Raw genomic sequence first — 12,588 nt, forward strand, 5'->3', positions numbered from 1 at the left:
ATATGTCTTCCCTTACTAGCTTGGCATTAAAATTGCCCAAGACAATTTTAATATTGTAGCTAGGACACTGCTCATATGTTTTGTCTAAGAGCTCGGAGGACATATTTTTGGTGTTGTCATCTCTTTCTTCCGTGGGGGCGTGCGTGCATATCAGGCTATAATGTTGCCGAATTTAGCCTTGATGCGTATGGTCGTAAGGCGCTCATTGATACACCTATAGCTCAAGACTTCTTGCCTAAGTCTGGCTCCAATGACAAAGCCGCATCCAAATAAGCGCTGTTGGTTTTCGTGGTAGCAGTCACCATAGTAAATAACGCAGTTTTTCATCCTCTTTTTACCCGGCCCATCTCATCGTATTTCCTGGGTGGCAGTGATGTCTGATTTATAGCAGCCTAGGGAGTTCTCTAATTCTTTGGCCGCATGTGGTCTGTTAAGGGACCTAATATTCCACGTTCATATCCGAAGTTCGTTGTCCTTATTACGTTTGCGTAGGTTGTCATAAGTAAATCCGTCCGTATCCGAGGCTTGTTGGTGCTTCGCAACTATAAGGTGGCCAGGAAGTCACCCCGACGGCACTCTCGTTTGCTGCGCCCAACTACTTTCCACTGGGTTTGGAACCCAAACTCCAGTTGAGGTACTAAACACCCGATGTTCACCACGCTGAGGTATGAGAACCGAAAGAATGTCAAGAACTCTCAACGTCAAGAGAGTTTAACAAATATGCTTGACTTTATTTGACTTTTAAAAAGCGAAATAATGACATTTTCAAAGGGAAATAAAACGAAGTTGTTTACTTGCTTACAGTGAAATATCTATATGGCTTTAAATCCAACTCAACTTACCACCTACCGTCTCACAATCCTTGTTTATGATAATTTGACGTTTTTGTCACACAAAGTTCTAAGTTCATACGATTACCTACAAGATATTTGGGACAGTTTTTTAGTAACAAATTTAGCAATTATCTGTTATTAGATTAAGCAGCTGAACATTTTATATTTTTAAGATCACTTAGATGTCCGTATTCTTTAAAATATAGAGCCTTATCGGGAATTCCTAGGGAAATATTTTTAACTAGGAATTTTTCCCTTCCCGGGAGCAAGTTCCTATTATCGGGAATTCCTCACGAAATTCTTTTCCCTTGGGAAAAAATTTTGCCAACATGAAAATAATATTTATATATATATTTATTTTCGAACATAGTTTTGGAATGATTTGACAGTCAGTTCTTAGGGAACAAAAATCTTTTGTTTTCGTCCTAGACCTAATCCTTAATTAAAAATTCAAAGAATATCAGTTTTATTAAAAATCGATGAAATACAACGAAAACAACGAAGTTTTTGTTGTGTAAGCATTTTTGGAACTCGAGCTTTGCTTTAACTTCCTGCATTCTCATCACTTCCATTTCAAGGTTGTGCCTTGAGGTTTCATCCAACTCAATAATTTTGTCATTGGACCTGTATGTTTTCTTGAAATGGTATTCCATTTCTTTTTGGTGTCATAGCTTCAACTGCCTCTTCAACCTTATTGCAGAGTTCTTTTTAGATTTCAATTTCTTGTTCCCAAGCGACGTTACAAGTTATGCTTTTTTGTAACTTTTTCGTAGGACAAGGAGTTGGAGTTCTGTTTTCAATGTTCAGCTGGGAGACCAAAAGTCGAAGAATCTGGGCGTTCTTCCACCAATTCTTCTAAGGCACAAATTCGTATTATCGTTTCCTCCAACGCACTTAATTTATACTCCTTGTTTCGGCCTCCACCGGTTTTTTTATCAAGCCATATATTAAATTAGTGCAAGCCGAACCTGTTTTCCATTATATTAATCTTCTTAACCCAAAAAAGTTGTTTTGCTAAGAGGATTTTGGCAAGTAGCTTAGGTAGTCTCGTGTCACTGTATTCAAATATAGTCTTTTGTACCTACGTATCTAGGTGTAAATCCAGTGTGTAGTAGTGCCCTTCTTCTCCGAATTTCTTCTCCGCTGAAAATCCACTTTTCCCTATTTGATAGCCTGCCACCATTTCAGAAGACCATAATTTCCGATTTTGAGAGATTCACTTCGAGATTCCAATTGGTGCAGTACTCTTCAAAACGTTTTATCATGCGTTGCAAAACCTCCACATCCTCTGCTAAGATCACCATGTTGTCAGCACACAGCAACAACTTTATATTTAAACTGCCGATATTAAGACCTCCTTCAATAATCGCATGTAGATCATTTATGAATAAAGCAAAAAGTAAAGGTGATAAATGGAACCCTTTTTTAAACCCATATAGTGTTTCGAAGTACTCCGGTAACTCCCTTCCTGTCGACACTGCTGATTGAGTAGCAGAGTATATGCACTCTAGCAGGTTGACAAATTTAGTTAAGACTCCCATTACACGTAACTTGAGCATTAATAGTTTTCTGGAGATTTTATCAAAAGCCGCTTTTAAGTCCATGAAAAAAGCATAGACTTTCTTTTTTCCAACCAGCTTCATGTGTACAATGACGCCAAGTTATGGATATTATCCACTGTAGAATATTTATTTCTAAAGCCAGCCTGATATTCTGTTAATATATTATTTTGTTCCACCAAATTATGCAATCTTTCATTAAGTTCTTTTACTACTACTTCTTTCCAAAATGTTGATAAATCTTCCTTAGACCGAGTTTCAACTTCTTAAGAATTTGATGCTCTGTCTGACTCCATACAAAGAATTGTCTCCCCTGGCTTGTCAACGAGCCTACTCGTATATCAGACGTTAACGGCCCAGCAGATAATACCCTTGACTTGTTTTTCACTTCTGATCCTAATAAGTACACAATCAGTGTATTGACGCCTATAGGCACATCGGATCACAGTGTCATATCTGCTAATTTCTCGTGTCAAACAAATCCAGTTAAAGAAAGAGCTTCAAAGAGAACCGTTTGGCAGTACGAGAAAGCCAACTGGGACGGTCTCAATAATTTCTTCAGGATCTTTAACTGGTCGCTATGCTTCCCCGGTAGCGACGTAGACTCCAGTGCAGATATGATTTCTAGTATGATTCATTTGGGAATGGAAACGTTTATCCCGAATAGGGTTAAAAGTATTTAACCCAAGGTTAAATCATGGTTCGATTCGAGCTGCAAGGAGGTTATCAAGGAGAAAGAGGTGAGCTTCCGGTGTTTTAAAGCCAACCCAACTGAGGAAAACCAGAAAAAGTTTAAGCAAGCCAGGAAGGCCTGCAACGCCTATATTCGAAGGACCAAATTTTTACATGACCAAAAATTACGGCGAAAAATACTGCAATGTCCCAAAGGCAGTAAGAATTTTTGGTCATTTGTAAAAAACGTGAGGAATTCTTTTTCTTCCACGGTTCCTACGCTTGTTGTCAATGACACACCTTTAGTTAGCTCTATTGATAAAGCCAACTTATTTGCAAGGCAGTTCGCCGAAAATTCCACCTTGCCAGATAGTGTCATGACTCCCCCAGTTCTTGAACGCGTAAATGATTCTATACGACCAATCTTTTTTCGTACTCGAACTGTTTTTAAAGATCTCAACATTCATGAATCCGCTGGCCCAGATGGTATCCCCGCTATTATTCTGAAGAGGTGTTCTTCCACGCTAGAAAAACCACTGCGTAAGCTTTTTCATCTATCCTATTTTTCTGGGCTCGTTCCGAGTAGTTGGAAACGTGCATTTGTTCAGCAAATCCCAAAAAAAGGCGAATCTTCTTCTCCCACAAATTACCGATCGATAGCACTAACGTCCCTTCTTTCTAAGGTCATGGAAACGCTGATTAATTATCAGCTTAAGAAATATCTTGAGGAACGGAAGCTTCTTAATGACCGGCAATACGGCTTTCGTAGCAATAGGTCCACTGGTGATCAGATGGTTCATCTCACCGAGCAGTGGAACAGATCTTTACATCGTTTTGGAGAAAGTAAGATTATGGCACTTGATATTTCTCTTATTGAAAATGCGTGCTTTCGGTATCAACGAATCTCTTCTACGTTGTATTAGAAATTTTCTTTCGAACCGTTGAATACAAGTTGTTTTGGACGGATTCAAGTCTGTTCTTTCCAGTCTCACAACCCTCTTCTTCGGATGTGGAACTGCAACGGCAAAATATGATTAGCTCATTAAATTCCGACCTAAACTGCATTGTACAATGAAGAATAAAAAATCGTGTGGAATTTAATGCTTCGAAAACGCAATGCTGTCTTGCATAGTTAAAGCGAGATAAACCCTCTTTGCCACTATCTATGAGTGGCACTTGCATCAGCAAAACGGAAAATCTTGACATCCTCGGAATGTGCATCAGCAACCACCTTTTGTGGAATGATCACATACGCGATGTTGCCAAAAATGCCGCAAGATGTCTAGGTTTTTTGATAAGTTGCAAGAAATGTTTGTTCTCCGTCTGATCTGGCTACAATCTACAAAACCTATATGCGTCCGAAACTTGAATATAACTCTCATCTCTGGGCTGGTGCTCCAGTAACTTATTTAAGCCTCTTGGACAGTATTCAAAAAAGAGCTTTTAAATTGATTGGTGACATGAACATCATCAATTCGTTTACATCACTCGAACATCGACGGAAGGTTTCTTGCCTTATCCTTTTTTACCGTTATTTTAACGGACTATGCTCTAGTGAAATAGCCAGTTGCATTCCTCCCCTTAAACAATTTTACCGTAATACCCGGGCTTCTAGGAGTACCCATCAGTTTACCCTTGAGCCCAACTTCGGCCGTACTATGAAGTACAGAGATTCATTTTTTAGCCGTACTACGCGAATGTGGAACGCCTTGCCACGCTCTATCTTTCCCTGTCATTGCAATGTTCAGAAATTTAAAACCAATGTACACCGACACCTCCTATCCAACCTTTCCCTCTTTTCCTAATGCTCACACTGTGTCTTTAGCATATTAAAGGTATAAAACACCCTTTAAGTGTTTGCTAATTATACAAAAAAAAAAAGACCGAATTGTTTTCCCAATTTCGAAAATTTCCCTGTACCAATTTTTCGAATATGTGAACAAATCCATGGGAAAAGAAGTTCCCGATAAGCCCAATAAACAAAATTTCTCAGTTTTTCTGTCACAAATTTGAGAATAGAATTTTTATTTATCAATAAATCTAAGAAAATTTTCGAAAATCTCAGAAACATAAACTGGTCAAGTGTAATCCCACTAAGTTAGTAATAGAGTTTGAACCAGTGCTGTCGGAAAAGGTGTTTTTAATTTATATAATGTCTTCTCTTATTTTATAATAGTACATTTTTGAAAAGTAAATTAATGAAGCTTGTTAGGTAAGACACTAGTTAGGCTATATCAATGAATTATAAAAAATCATATTATTTTTAAAAACGTATTAAATTCAACATTTTATTTTTATTCACTCAGGACTGTATCAACAATTTGTGGACATCACCGCGCAGGGTGTGCTTATAAAATATTCAAGAGATAAAGTACCCAAATCTCTTTGTCGATGGACTAACACTCGGATAACCATCGCCTTTGTAAATATATACATATAAAAATACAAGTAAATAACTAAATAAACAACCATAAACAAATAAAAATACTAATAATAACAAACAAACAATTACAATTTAAGAAATTGTAGCCTATAAGACACTCTTTTTTACAAAAAAAAGTAAACCAAAGTTAAAATTAAATTTAAACAAAACAAACCAAATGCACACCAAAAGTTTGAATATTTATTTCTTTAGTTTAAACCCGAATTTTTACCAAAAAGTGTTTTGAATAAAAATATTTCCGTTTTCAATAGAAATTATACCAAATAGTTACCTACGGGACTTCCAAACAAAAACAAAATCCCTCATCCTCATAGTACACAAAATATTAAAATGAAATTGAAAATAAAAATAAGAACTAAATTTTTTTTAATGCTTAAGTATACATGTAAAATTAATAATATTAACAATGTAATATTGAAAACCAAAAATAAAAAACAAAAAAAGTATAAAACATAAAACAAGGGATGTAAATAGTTGACAATACAAAAATATTTTTTAATTCAAAACGACTTTTTTTTGGAACAACAATTTTAATTCAAAATAAGAAAACCATACTTTTTCTACATAAATACAATTTTATTATTTAACATCTAGGATTTTATTTAAACAAAAAACAAATATTATTTGGCTACTTAAAGTAATAAGAATTTAATGAGAGGAAGAAATTAAACAAAATGAGACATATAGGACGTATATGACAATACCAGCTGATTTTTTAATTTTACTAAAAAATAAAAACAAGTTTACTGAAAATGGAAAATTAAGATATAAACAAAAACACAAAAAACCAATTACATTTAGGTATTTAGATATTTAAAGAAAAAAGAAAAACAAAAAAACATTTTTTTACTTCTATATACATAAAAACACGAAATGAAAATAAAAAAAAGAAAAACGTTTACATAACTTAATCAATCTTTAAAATCGTTTTAAACAAATGGATAACAAAACTAAATAAAAATCTTCATACGAATGTTTTGTCCGCAAGGCTTTTTAAAAAAAAAAAACTGAATAGAAATCAACTCAATTATGTATTTCGAAATATTTCTTTACTTAAACAAACAAACAAAAAGAAGAAAACTAAAAACAACTAATTTGACAAACAAAAATTTAAAACAACAATGCATAATAACAAATAAGACTTCCCGCCGTTGACAAGCAAATCATAATAAACGAAACTTCAGTACATTAAAAAGAACAAGAAAGATCAATTATTAATACAACAGTTTTTTGCTATAAGAACATTTTTTTAAATCCAGTCTTCATAATTTAATAAACAAAAACAAAAAAACACGACGATAAATATCAGTTTTCCATATCAAACGCAAAAACCAAAATAAATTACTCATGTATACATAAACTTATGTTTCTATAACGAAAATCAATATAAACCATTTTTAACGAATAATCAAAGCAATTACTTAACGAAAGACGAAATAAATTCCATTTCAGTGAACATGTGTTTAAGAAATTTTAAACATTTAGTTACAAACTTTTATCATATTTTTAAAATGTAGTAAGGATAAAATTATTTAAATCGATGTGACTGAGGCACGATGGCAACATTAGTTCCGATAAATCTGACATTTTCGTTGAGTTTGAAAAAATAAGTTTCATAGTGTTTTTCACAAACTGTCAAAATGACTGCCCCTGGACACAGTTTAGCAATTTCATGAGGAATAACGAAACATCGTTTAGAGAAACAATGCGATTTCAATAAATGATGTGAAAACAATAAATGATGTGCTTTGGAATTATATGGTCTGCCATTTTATTTGTCTCTAAAACACTCCAAACTATCTGTCTTAAGTGGCTCCCTAGCCTTTTTTAGCAGACATTAAATAAAAATGTGTCAATTTCAAACAAGTACGTATTTTGACTCTCAATGACTGTTAATTTAATTCCTTGCATAAGTTCTGTCAATTTAATTTTTTATAAATGAACTTGACATGACTTTGAGCTAAATAGAACAGATCCTTAAAAATTCAAAAACGCGAACAGAACTATTTTTGAAGTGCAGTGAGCAATAAAATAACATTCAAAACAAATGTTAACATAAATCAAACTAACATTTGAAAAATACAGATACCGAATTTACTAGGTTTAAAGTGGCTACGTTTGATTCGCAATACATTTGTTTGTGAAGTACCAAAACGGAAAGGTAACATTATCTGTCAAAACAAAAATACAATTTTATGGTAGAATCAAACAATGAACAAACGGCACGCGATATTAGAAAAACAAAAGTTTGCTTTGAACATAAATTAGACGTTTCCCAAATTGGATGCGCTGAGTATACCGAAAATATTGGGCTAGTTTGAGGTTTATTTTTGACAATAGATAATTTGTTCACAAACCTATCCGGGTAGTATTGGATTGATCACCGAACGTGACAAGTTTTTTGTGTCAAAAAAGACATGTTCAATGAAATAACATTTCAGAGATTGTAGAACACACGATTCCTGAACTAAATTTATCAACTTTAACTGTCAAGTGTAATGAAGAATGGCTTGCTCAATTATAATGAGGATTTTATTATTTTGAATATGTCTGTCTAACAATGCAAAAAATTCTAATAAAATCTCAAAGGGGATAAGGTTTATCTTAATAGGAAAATCGGTCGCTCGAAGTTTATCTCTAGAAAATCTTTAAAACCGTCATTTTTGAAAATGAATTCACTTCCGAGGGTCTCGAGTAGGTAAAAACGAAAACAATTATTTTAACTTACTACATTTTAATATTATTATGATGGAATCTTTTTTTTTAAATATCATCTGTGGAATATCCATTTATTTGTCCAACGCCATCTTAAGCCATTACAACATTGAACATTAATAAATAAATTAGCTTTTTTTCAGCATTAACAATAAAATATTTTCATTATTTTAATTCATATATTTTTTATTTTTTAAAATACATTATACACAAAAATACATACTTTTAGGTGTATAAAAGTATTTCATATACGAAAAATGAAACCATTCAGAGCGCTAAACTAATTTAGTAACTATAATTAGGAATCTAAAAACAGTTAAAACAAGAACATTGATTTTCCCACGCTCTACTAAACAAATTAGTACAAGTGTGTCTCTGTATCATACATATATATAAAAAAAACATATACATTATATATAAAATATTAAACATTGCAGTAAACTATTTAAATCCTCAAGACTTTTGTAAAAATAAATAAAATAAATTATATAAAATTAAAAATAGAGAAAAATGATTTAAACATTTTCTTCGAAAATATAATAGATGAACAACAAAATAAAATTACAATTATTATTATAGCTTAATTCGAATTTGATTTTATATAAATTAAATTAAAAAATTAAAAAACAAACGTCTCTTAATTTTATTTATATAGTTACAGAATTATTTTTCCAAATAATTAAAAAAAAATATAGTAACTAGTAAATTTTTAGATGAAATTACATTTTTGAAACAAAGCTAAAACAAAAATTAATTAAAGAAAACAAAGCGAAACAAAATAAACCTAATTTGGAAGACTTTTTGGACAAAATCTCAACTCAACTTTAATGTTGAGTAAAATTTTCAAAAAAACAAAAATAAGAAGCAACCAAAAATTATCTGTTAGACTACATTTACAGGAAAACAAAGTAAACGAAATCATAATAAAATGAATAATTAAAATAAAAACAGTAGTTTAAAAAAAATATATATATTACGAGAAAAATAATATATAGTGGAAATAGTAATTGTCAAAACCTAACCTTTTGGACGTTATATACATTTATATAAAAGAAAATGCATTTCTTAGTTTTCTTTTCGATCGTCTCCAAAAATTATTTGAATTTTTCAAGAAAATTCTGTTCTTATTGTATTGAAATTTATATTTCCTAGTAAAATATTAGTAAATTTTTTGAAAGTCGCATTTCGATAGACTTTATACTTAAAAAAATATTATGGGCTCTTGACACTTTTGAAAAGAGTTACTTTCTCTCTAGTTCGAGACCCTGTCGCCTTCCATCCTTCAAAAAATTAAAAACCAATCTAAAATTCAATATTTCATTCTTAATTTTGTGTTTTTTCCAATTGAAATTACTTTGTTTCTTTAAATTTAAATCATTGTAATGTTGAATATATAAAAAATACAAATAATTAAATTTAAAAAAAAACACAACATATTTATTATATACAAAAAAAAGAAAGTGGATACAAAACAAAATCAATTTATCATCAAGAAAATAATAAAAATTAAACTAATTAACTACCGAATTAAGTTTTAGTAAGAACCAACAACAACAACAACAAAATAATGATAATTAAATAAGGAAATGTATAAGAAGGTTATTTAAGAGTAAAACGAAGAAATTGAAAATGGGGAGCGAAATTTAAATCAATTAAAAAATGAATAAAATGGAAATAAACATGAACAAAAATAAATGCTTAGCTTTGTGTTAAATTGCTGTTAAATGTATAAGTACCATGATAATACTAATAAAAAAAATTATAAAATTATCGGATGTTTTATTTATGTAAATGGTTGTGATCTAATAGGGACGCATTGACTTTGACAGCTCGTGGCAGCCATATTGTTTCTTTTACTCTATGTCAAAATGTCTTCTTTTAATCAGTCACACAAGACATGAGCACGACCAACGTCCAACGAATGACCAAAATCACTCTATATGAAGATTTAAATCCTTCACACGTATCACCCTCCAAAACCCATTTGTTTACATTGTTGTATTTGTAATGTGGACGAATTCAGCGAGAAAAATTGACGTGTTTTCGCGCATATATAGGATCAACTACTAAGTTTTAGGGGAAATTTCATAAAATTAATCATCATAAATAAGTTTATGAATTCCACTTCCGGTTTAGTTTTTAGGCAAACCAATATGGCTACCGAGGATTTATATCTTAATAAAGTGTTTTTGGAACGAATATTCGTCGATTTTTTTCTTTCACATGAGAGTTTTTAATTCGTGCCGAATGAAATTTGACTTTGACGATAGTTTTTTTTTTTGTTTATCATTATTGTGTTTTGTTTTGAAAACAAACGATTGAGAAAATGGTGTCCTTGTTAAACAAAACAAGAAAATGATTTCATGTGCATCCATTTAATGCAAATCGGAAATTGAAGGAGAATATGTTTTCTTTAAGACTGCTGGAAAAAAATATCCAAAACTTCGTTTTGCCCTCATTAACCGTTAAACCCATTTTTGCCGCCCCTGCCTCAATATACTTACAAAAGCCCCATTGACATCACGCTGAGTTCTTCCGATTATGTCAATGTCATCAGCATATGCTAGTAATTGGACAGATTTTTGAAAGATAGTGCCTCTAGTGTTGACGTGTATTCTTTCAATCACTATGTTAAAACAATCAATGACAGCGCATCACCTTGTCTAAAACATTTTTTGACATCGAAAGGTTCTGTTATGTTGTTTCCAACCTTTATGGAGCAGCGTGAATTCTCCATGGTCATTCTGCTCAAACGGACGAGTTTGGCAGGGATGCCAAACCTAGACATGGTTCTATACAGCTGTCATATGCGACCTTGAAATCGATGAAAAGATGGTGGGTGTCGATTTGGTGTTCATGAGTTTTTTCCAGGATCTGCCGTAATATGAATATTTGATCGATTGTGGACTTGCCTGGTCTAAAACCACACTGATAAGGACCTATCAGGTTGTTGACTATGGGTTTTAGACGTTCACATATTACGGCAGAGAAAATTTTATAGGCGGTGTTAAGTAGACTGATTCCTCTATAGGTGATGCAGTTTACAGATAAGTTGGTGCACGCTCCTAACCAACTTAATTTCAGTTAATTCGACGTTACCTGAGATTGTCTTGAGTCCTCCTGTTTTTGAAAGCATACACAATTCTATGGTACGAATATTCCTTCGTTGCAAGTTGCAAGAGTACTGAAAATCCTTGACATACACAAATCCGCTGGCTCGGCTAGTATATTTTCATCTTTCCTAATCTACAGGTCCCTTTCCGAGCGTATGTAAAATAGCATTTGTCCAGCCTGTCCCTAAAAATTACGAATCCTCCTCCTCCTCCAACTATCGTCCAATAGCACTCAGTTCCCTTATTTTCAAAGTCATGGAAACGTTGATTTTTGTAATGACTGTAAATGGACCTTCCCAGTCACGTTGAAGTTTCGGTGACAACCCCTTTTGTCGATGGGCATTGTAAAGCCACACCCGATCTTCTGCTTGGAACTCTGTTGTTGTCGCTCGTATATCGTAGCGTGTCTTCATTCGGTCACTGAACATCTTTATTTTCAACCTGGTATTGTCGTGTCGATCCCAATCTCGCTGGTTGTCGTCCATAACTTTGCAAAGATGTTCCTTCAGGGTTTGGTTGAAACGTTCTACCATGCCGTCAGATTGTGGGTGGAATGGTGTTGTTCTTGTCTTCTTGATATCAAGAAGCCCACAAACTTCTTGAAATATGTTTGATTCAAAATTCCTTCCCTCGTCAGAATGCAGTTCTAATGGAGCGCCGAATCTGCTCAACCAGTTGAAGACAATTTGGTCTGCGACTGTTTTGGCTTCTTGGTTTGGAATGGCGTATGCTTCAGGCCACTTGCTGAAATGACGACCAGAATATAACGTTTTCCATTATTTGTTTCCGGAAATGGACCCGCCACGTCTACTGCAATTCTTTGTACTGCTGCATTTAGCTGTGGTTATTTTTGTTCGGGCCTTTGGTGGCAGCACAGGTATCGCATTTTCGGTACCACTTCTCGACATCTTCCCTTGCATGTAGCCAGTAAAATCGTTGTCGAACCTTTTCCAGCGTCTGGTTCACTCCTATATGGCCTCCCGAAACTCCACCATGCATCTCTCACAGAACGTCCCTAACCTTCGATCTCGGTAAGACTAGCTGCATTACATAAGACTTTCCATCTGCTAATTCCCATTTACTTCGAAGAACACCCTCTTGGACATGAAACGAGCTTCTGTCGGAGATATCTGCCCATTTTGTTTTTTCCTGGTGTTCCTTCCAAGTGAGGATGGGTTCGATATCTGAGTCTTCTTGTTGAGCCTTCCTCAACTCGACGTTGCTCCAGCCATAATCGGCTTGGATTCGTTGGA

General features: G+C 33.4%; 1 protein-coding gene across 1 annotated transcript in view; it reads left to right on the forward strand.

The window, feature by feature from the left end:
• LOC129942369 (uncharacterized) overlaps positions 1-9,992 on the forward strand; it is a 52,622-nt gene extending 42,630 nt beyond the window's left edge. Inside the window, exon 7 of the mRNA XM_056051265.1 lies at positions 5,371-9,992. The gene's annotated coding sequence lies outside the window, so the exon portion shown is untranslated. The remainder of the gene's footprint in view (positions 1-5,370) is intronic.
• Positions 9,993-12,588: the final 2,596 nt, after the last annotated feature.

The sequence above is a fragment of the Eupeodes corollae genome, chromosome 1 (assembly GCF_945859685.1).
Source record: "Eupeodes corollae chromosome 1, idEupCoro1.1, whole genome shotgun sequence".
Taxonomy (NCBI): domain Eukaryota; kingdom Metazoa; phylum Arthropoda; class Insecta; order Diptera; family Syrphidae; genus Eupeodes; species Eupeodes corollae.